At 38.5% G+C, this 8493-nt stretch overlaps 1 pseudogene; it reads left to right on the forward strand.

The window, feature by feature from the left end:
* The first annotated feature begins 2198 nt into the window (after nucleotides 1–2198).
* On the forward strand, nucleotides 2199–3183 carry LOC123278685 (olfactory receptor 52E5-like; annotated as a pseudogene).
* Nucleotides 3184–8493: the final 5310 nt, after the last annotated feature.

Raw genomic sequence — 8493 nt, forward strand, 5'->3', positions numbered from 1 at the left:
ATATTCTTAGCATGTATGATAAAGTTGCTTTCCTTTGTATAAATATATATTTATTTTCATGTTTCTGTTAATAATATTTCTTTTTCCTTTTGAGGAAGATTAGCAGTGAGCAACATCCGCCACCAATCCTCCTCTTTTTACTGAGGAAGACTGGCCCTGAGCTAACATCCATGCCCACCTTCCTCTATTTTATATGTGGGACACCTACCACAGCATGGCTTGCTAAGTGGTGCCATGTCTGCACCTGGGATCCGAACCAGCGAATCCCGGGCGGCCGAAGGGGAACGTGAGAACTTAACCAATGCACCACCAAGCTGGCCCCTTCTATCAATAATATTTTTATATTGGGTGTTAGAGGTACTACAAAAATCATACAATGTAATTCTTAAAACAGACATAGCTCAAACTTTGGAAGCTCATATTAGAATTCTGGCTCTGCCATTCACTAAATATACATATATTTCTGAGCTGACTTTGAGGAAATGCTGATATTTCCCTACATTTTTTTTCCTGCAGCTCTTTCCCTGCCTTCACTGCCTGTATGCCTAAAGTAACTGCTCACCTGGGACCATAGTGAGATTTAAAATATTGGTAAGAGGTCATCGTGCCTCTGCCTGAATAGACTCTTAGGACCTGTTTGGGGAGGGTACTTCATGGAGGATGCAGATTGCAGATCATCTGTAAGCAGAAGGTATAGCTGACTAGAAAGAACAGAGATTTATCCTCAGAGATACAGAAATTTTCTGTCCCATACTCCAGGTCCAGGGACACAGCCCACTGTGAGAGGCCCTTCCCGGGTGACTAGAGTTCTTGTATAACTCCCAGGCCCTGGCTATTGAGAAGTCAGTCACACGCAGGTCTCCGTCTGTGGCATCCAGTTCTTTGCAAATGATATCTCAGATGCTGGGCAGAGGTAGGTATGTCAGCTTTTGGTTATGCTGGAAGAGGGTTCACATTGACTGTAACTCAAGTGATTCATGGGATGACGGAGCTCCAGTGACTCAGCCAGAGTTTCTGTAGATAGGGCCATCTCCAAGCCATGTAGCAGCAAAGAGAGATAGGAACTGTGCTGAGAATAACCTGGATTCATAGCCAAATTTCTAATGGTAGCCTAGTCTCATTTGCACACACCCAAGTACCCCACAGCCTCCATCATGGTACAGATTTTGTCCATGGCACAGGACCAGTTACAGCTCAGACTCAACCCCAAGGCACACCAGATAGATTCCACGGTTACAGTAAACAAGTCTGCTGCCAACTTAAATATATTATTTCCCATCACTATATGAGGGAAACTAGCTACAGCACTAACACAAACTAGATTGTTCCAAAGTTAAAGCAAGTATCTGACCTTGGCATTGCTCTAGCTTTAAAAAAGACAGAGACATTGTCACTGCCTGTATCCAGGTGGCATGAAGGGATTATTCATTAATATAATGCAGCATGAAGAGGGTAGAAAAGAAGATCATAAACCACAAAAGATTCTTCTGGGACTTTCTAGGGTTAATCTATTCAGGAAAGGGAGCATAATATAATGAGTGATAAGACTTTGTAGTTCTAGGAGGGAGTATTATTTTGCTGGAACTGTATAATAGTCATCCAACGTGTCTAAATTTTCAAATCCATTCCTTAGCTCAGATCCAAACATCAGCTATCCAATCCTCCATCTTTAGTGGATTCCCTCCCACATGGGATCTTCTTAATTTTTCATATCTATTTTGCAAGAATGAATCATTGCCTTGAACCATCAAACTGGCTGCATCACTAACTCCAATTCTTAAATCCCACTCCAGTGATATTTTACACACACACACACACACACACAGAGCATCCTGTTTATGCTGTCCATCCTAATATACGGATGTAATTAACAATAAATATTTGCTAATTTAATGTCATATGCAGGATCTTCTTTATAGACTGAATGGAAGAAAGAAATGAGAAGAGCAGGATTGCTCTACTTGGTAATTTTCTGCATGATTTTCTATGTAGGTTGGGCACATATACTGAAGTGAGAATTTCTCTTTAACTGTGCCTCATGTTCCCTTTCTAGGTCTCCTCTGCTGTATTATGGAATTAAAGAATGGATTTTCTATTTCTCCAGAAAATAGGAAACATGTTATGAAAGACGTTAAGATCTCCAACTGGAAACAAGAAAACTCCTGCAAGAAATGTGTCTATAACCAATTCCAGCCAATATGCTGCATGCCAACAATACACAGTTCCACCCATCTTCCTTCCTTCTGATGGAGATTGCAGGGCTTCAAAATGGGCACATCTGGATCGTCTTCCCCTTCTTTGAAGTGTCTCTAATAACCCTCCTGGGGAACATCACTACCCTATTTGTGATCCATACTGAACACAGCCTCCACCAACGCCATGTTTTACTTCCTGGCCAAGTTGGCCTGCACTGACATTGGCCTGTCCACAACCACCATCTCCCACAGCCAATGAAATGGCCATTTTTGGTTCAATCTCAGGGAGACTGTGTTTCGTGTTTCCATCATACAGATGTACACTATCCACATATGCATTGGCCTGGAGACTGTGGTGTTAACAGTCATGGCCATAGATTGATATATTGCCATCTACAATCCGCTGAGATATAGCATGATCCTCACCAGTAAGGTGATAGCCATTCTGGGCATAGTCATCATAGTCAAGACTTTGGTGTTTGCGACTCCTTTCATATTTCTCATCCTGAGATTGCCTTATTGTGGTGTCCAGATTATGCCCCATACCTATTGTAAATGTGTGGACTAGGCAAAGTTGTCTTGTGCCAATATTAGGGTCAATGTTATCTACGGCTTCATTGCTTTCTCAGTGGGATACATTGACCTTTCTGGAATTGAATTTTCCTACATCCAAATCCTCTGAGCAGTCTGCCATCTCCCATCCTGGGATGCCCGATTCAAGGCACTCAGCACATATGGCTCCTATGTCTGTGTCACGTTAGCTTTCTACCTGGCAGCCCTCTTCTCCTTCATGACATCACTTTGGACACAACATCCCTCATTACATCCACATACTTCCGGCCAATCTGTACGTGGTTGTTCCCCCTTCCCTTAACCCTGATGTCTAGACAAAACAGATAAGAACGTGTGTACTAAGGATACTTAACTCTAAAAGCTATTGACGTTTAGCCCCAGGAAGGTCTTTCACGAAAGTTCAGTAGAACAATAATAAGATCAAAACAGAAGAAAACTTAGAAATGTTTTTGTTAAACTCCTCTGGCATTCCCACACAAGATAATCATGCTACATTTCCCCCCTACTCCTCATAATTTGTACACTCCTTTGGTAGACACAGCTCCAAGATTCCAAAACAATCTCTCTACTTTGCCCCAAGAAAAGTACAAAAAGAAATTCTCATATTTAAACTCCATTGGTACTACAAAATTCCTAATGAGAGAAAAAATGTTTGCAGAATGACATGGCCCGAGTAACTGCCTTGAATAATTTCCTTGAACGTGATGATTCTCTGCATTTACATGTCAGAAGCTGAAGTTCATGCCTATAAAAGTGATATGGGATTTCCTGAAAACCAAGCTGGATGCAGTGGTAAGAAAAATTAACTAGGAGTCATAGGTCCAGGTTTGAAATCAGACTCTGGCCTTGACTGGAAGATTTACCCAAGAATTTCACTTAGAGCTTTTTGAGTTTCAGTTCCTTGCCATTAAAACACTATAGAGCAGGGGCTGGCTCCGTGGTCCAGTGGTTAAGTTCGCGTGCTGTGCTGCAGGTGGCCCAGTGTTTCGTTGGTTCAAATCCTGGGCGCGGACATGGCTCTGCTCATCAAACCACGCTGAGGCAGCGTCCCACATGCCACAACTAGAAGGACCCAAAACGAAGAATATACAACTATGTACCTGGGGGCTTTGGGGAGAAAAAGGAAAAAATAAAATCTTTAAAAAAAAACAAAACACTATAGAGCAATTTTAATTTGGCACTGTGAACTGAAAACAATTGTTATGAAAACCTTTGTAGCTTGTAAAACATTAAAAGATTTGGAAATAAACAAATGTATTTCTAGTGTGGTTGTTACTTCTAGCATATGTAGATCTACCTTACTAAATCCAATTCTCGTGTACAGTCATGGTATGAAGTGAGGTCTCCAGCTCCAGATATCCCCAGTGCTTAGGGCTCTTTAGGTACTCTCAGCCCTTATCTTGGTCAGAGAGTTAAGTCGGCAGACTATAAAGCCTGAAGAATTAAGAGGAGTCTCTCTGGTCTTGAGAACTCAGGGAAACCCCATCCCCCACAGTTCTTGTTAGGGTGAGCCTTAGGGCAGACTGTGATAGAGTGGCTGCTGACAAAACGTGAAGTCATTCCCATTAGAGTATGGAAGCTAGATAAGACAATTGATTTCTTCGGCTATTCTAGGAGGTGCAAAAACGTGAAGTTGGCTTCTGATTGGAAATGGGAACCTGATGGAAACTCAAGGTAGGGAGAGCAAGGAATATGCAGAGCCTAGGGCCAAAGTGACTGTAATGTAAACTGAGAGAGGAAGTGAACGGAAGAGATGATACTTTGTATAAATATGTAAAGAAAAAGTGATCATTTTCTAAATAGAATTACAAAATTGACACAAACAAGATTTAGAAAAACTGAACAGATAGAAACAATAAATGGAGATAGATGACAAAAAATTCTTTGCAGATTTATCTTCCGAGTAAGAGGTCAGACCACAATATATTTTCATATGTTTCCTATGCTGTATTTCATGTTTTGCAAACAACATTGCAAAACTTTCAAAATCATTTTAGAAAATTTAACATTATCCTGATGGCAAAATCAGAAAATAGAGAAGAAAGAAAATGTAGATGAAAAAATTCAGAAGAAAGAAAACTGCAGGTCAACCACACAAACAATTGCAGATACAAAATTATAAATGAATTTGACAAATCAGTTTGGTTAGATATTTTAAAAGGAAAATAATAGATATTATTAGAAGATTACTTACTGTGTACTAAGTGCTTTGTTCCATTACCTCATTTAATTTTCAAAATAACCCTAAAATATAGATACTAATTTTAATGTCACTTTACTTAAGTGAAAATTAAGACTTCAAAATGATAAATTTCTTCACTAATACCATGTAGCTTCTAAGTTTCTCTCTAATTTCACATTTAAAGTTCTATACCCACATCAAACACTGCCTATATGGAATAATTACAGAGAATAATAACAGTTGAATATTAGAAAATATATCAATTAAGTCCATTCTATCAATAAATTAACACAAATATTATATAGCAAACTGCATAAATTTTGAGGCTAGTGAAAAAGTTCAAAATAATGAATTTTTTAAAATGTGTAGAATAAAAACAAAAGGACTGTTTATTAACATGGAAGAAAAATTCTTGCTTTTTAGCTATATTATTCCTAAAAATCAGAAATAAGTTAAGGTTTTTCCAATTAGCTTTTTGAAATTATTTGTTAAAACATGTTTTACATATCACCTTGATACAATACAACTCAACTAGTAAATGAAGAAAACATGTTTATTAAAAAAATAAAAATTCATCATCATTTGCAGGTAATGAAGCAATTACCTTCCTAAAATCTCAAGAAAGTGATCTGAAAAGATTGTTAATAATAAAAGTCTTTAGTGTTGCCAACTAAAAACTATATAAAAACACACACATATCCTACGTGACAATGAAAACCAGTTAAAGACATAATACCCAAAGTGCTCGAAGTAACAACCACAAGCACATACATACATGTAGAGATACCCTGAATGTGTGTGTATATATTCTCAGTGGGCCTAGGACAATGATGGCTGCCTGATTCTGAATCTCACCGTGCATCTTCCCAAAGAAACCATAACATAAGAAAGAGGGTAAATAAAACCACATTGGCCCACTCCTTCAACATTAATAATAGACAGAGAGTGGCATGATTTCAAATTATTTTAAGGAGAGAAAGCGTTCCTGCTGGAGTTCCCACATTGTTGCTGACTTTAGGTTCAGAGTGTGGATAGAGGGAAGCTTTAAAAGGCTACATGGAAAAGAGGAGAGGAGTGTGGAAGACATTGTGGGGGACTGGAATTGGCCACCCAAGATACCTCTCTTTGGCATGAGGATTATTTTGGGCTGGTTACTTTAAAAAACTGCAGACATGAGAGAAACTCTGATAAGCAGAAGTTACCCTTTGCTAAGAGACATTTACATTTGTAAAGGAAATCTCCATCTGTAAAGGTGTCTCCCTAACTGTACCAGGAAGAAGGGGGGATGACCTTACCTCTAGAAACTCTTAATGTGGAAGGCAAGGACTTACATCTGCATAATAACCTTCCTTGTTTACTGTGCTTTTCTGGCAATCTCCCATAACTGACTCTCGCCATCTCCAGCATCCTCCTTTGTCTTTAGCTGAGGGTGGTATTTAAGGTGAGAGATTCTGCCATTTTGGCAAGTTGCTTAGTTTACCTGAGCTTCTCCCAAGTATACACGTTATAAAGCTTTGTTTAATTTTCTCCTGTTATTCCGTCTCATGTGAATTTAATTCATTATCCAACCAGAAGGACCCAGAGTGGGTAAAGGAAACGTCTTCCTCCCCTACAGCATATACGTAGCACAAATAAAATCTCCAGAAATAAAAAAATCCACACTAAATTCTAAAATGTCAAACACAGGTCAGGATGTCACTGAAAATAGCACTGACTACAGGAAAGACTTTTGAAAGTGAATAGGACCTGAGATGGCAGCCTAGGAAATGATTTGCTTCTGGGAAGGAGGAGATAGCTGGAGGAAAGAGGTGCTTCCTTAGAGAAGTGGTAATAAAAAGAAAGAAGGAAATTAGAGGGGAAAATCAAGATCCTAAAGAAATAAAAGAACACCACACTACATGGCAACCTCTTCATGCCCTCCTAGGATGTTATTATTCTTTAAATAAACTGATCTTAATGATATTGACAGAAGAAGGTGCTCTTGAACCAAGAACTTTATTAGCAAAATAATGAAAAAATAGGAAAAATTAGTTCAAATCTATAAAATTCTATAATAAGAAGCAAATAGAATCACACCACATATAACAATTAATTCAAGATGTACTAAAAACCTAAGTGGAAGAGATAAAACTAGAAAACTATTAGGACAAAACATAGAGGTAAATCTTCATGACCTTGGATTAGGTAATGTTTCTTAGTTATAATACCAAAAGGACAAATGATTAAAGAAAAAATAGAAAAAATGGACTTCAGCAAAATTAAAAATGGTATGCCTCAAATTACAGCATCAAGAAAGTGAAAAAATAACCCACAGGTTGAGTAAAGTATTTGCAAATCATATACCTGGTAAGATTCTAGTTTCCAGAGTACACAAAGAACTCTTACAACTCAACAGTAAAAAGCAAATAACCCAATTAAAAATGGACAAAGGATCTGAATACACATGGTTCCTAAGAAGAATATGATGGCCAATCACCACCTGAAAACATGTTCAAAGTCACAAGTCAACAGAGAAATGAAGGCAAAATCAGAATGATATACCACTTTAAACCCACTGGGACGCTATAATAAAAAACACAGGTGATAACAAGTGCTGACGAGGATGTAGAGAAGTTTGAGCCCTTATACACTGATAGTGAGAAGGTTAAATAATGTAGCCATTTGGAAAAACAATTAGGCAGTTTCTCAAAGAGTTAAAGGTAGTGTAATCAATATGACCCAAAGTTCCACTGTAGGTTTATACCCAAGAGAATTTAGAACACATGTCAATACAAGTATTTGTCATAGATGTCATGGAAGCATTAATTGTAATAGTCAAAAAGTGGTAATAACAAAAAAATTCCATCAACTGATGGATAGATAAACATGCATGGCATATCCATACAATGAAATATTATTCAGCCATAATGAAGTACTGATACATACTACAAAGAGGATGAATTTTGAAAACATTATGCTATATGACAAGAAGCTAGACACAAATAGCCACACACTATATGAATTCAATTATATTAAATGTCCACAATAGATATATTTATAGAGACAGAATGTAGATTAGTGATTACCAGGGACTGGAGGGGGAGAAGAATGGGAAGAAGTTGGGTCGTTAGAACTTAAAAGGTTGGAGGTGGTCCACAGAACTGGATCTCAAATCTCAGAAGAGGGGCGCTGCCTCTAACTGGTACTAGTGTCACAGTAACTCAGAGGAGGTGCCCTTAGAGCTAGGATGGAGATCTCTGAGGATGGAAGTCTACCTAGCTGCTGCTGGTGACTCTGAGGGAGTTCAGTGAGGCTGATTTGATATTGGGAATTCCAAAACCCTAATCCAACCCCCACACAAATCCAAACTCAAATCAACCAGCCAGTTAACCAACAAACAAACAAATCCTGGAGACTAGAATCAACTCCACTATCAGGATGAAAAGTCATTGCTGAGGGATACTCACAAGACAGGAACAGACAGGAAGGACCAAGTATCCCCTCCCCTGCTTCAACCTTCCAGTCTTTTCTTGTTGCTCTCTTTGGGTGGAAACTAGGGGGAAC

The sequence above is a fragment of the Equus asinus genome, chromosome 20, assembly GCF_041296235.1.
Source record: "Equus asinus isolate D_3611 breed Donkey chromosome 20, EquAss-T2T_v2, whole genome shotgun sequence".
Classification (NCBI taxonomy): Eukaryota; Metazoa; Chordata; class Mammalia; order Perissodactyla; family Equidae; genus Equus; species Equus asinus.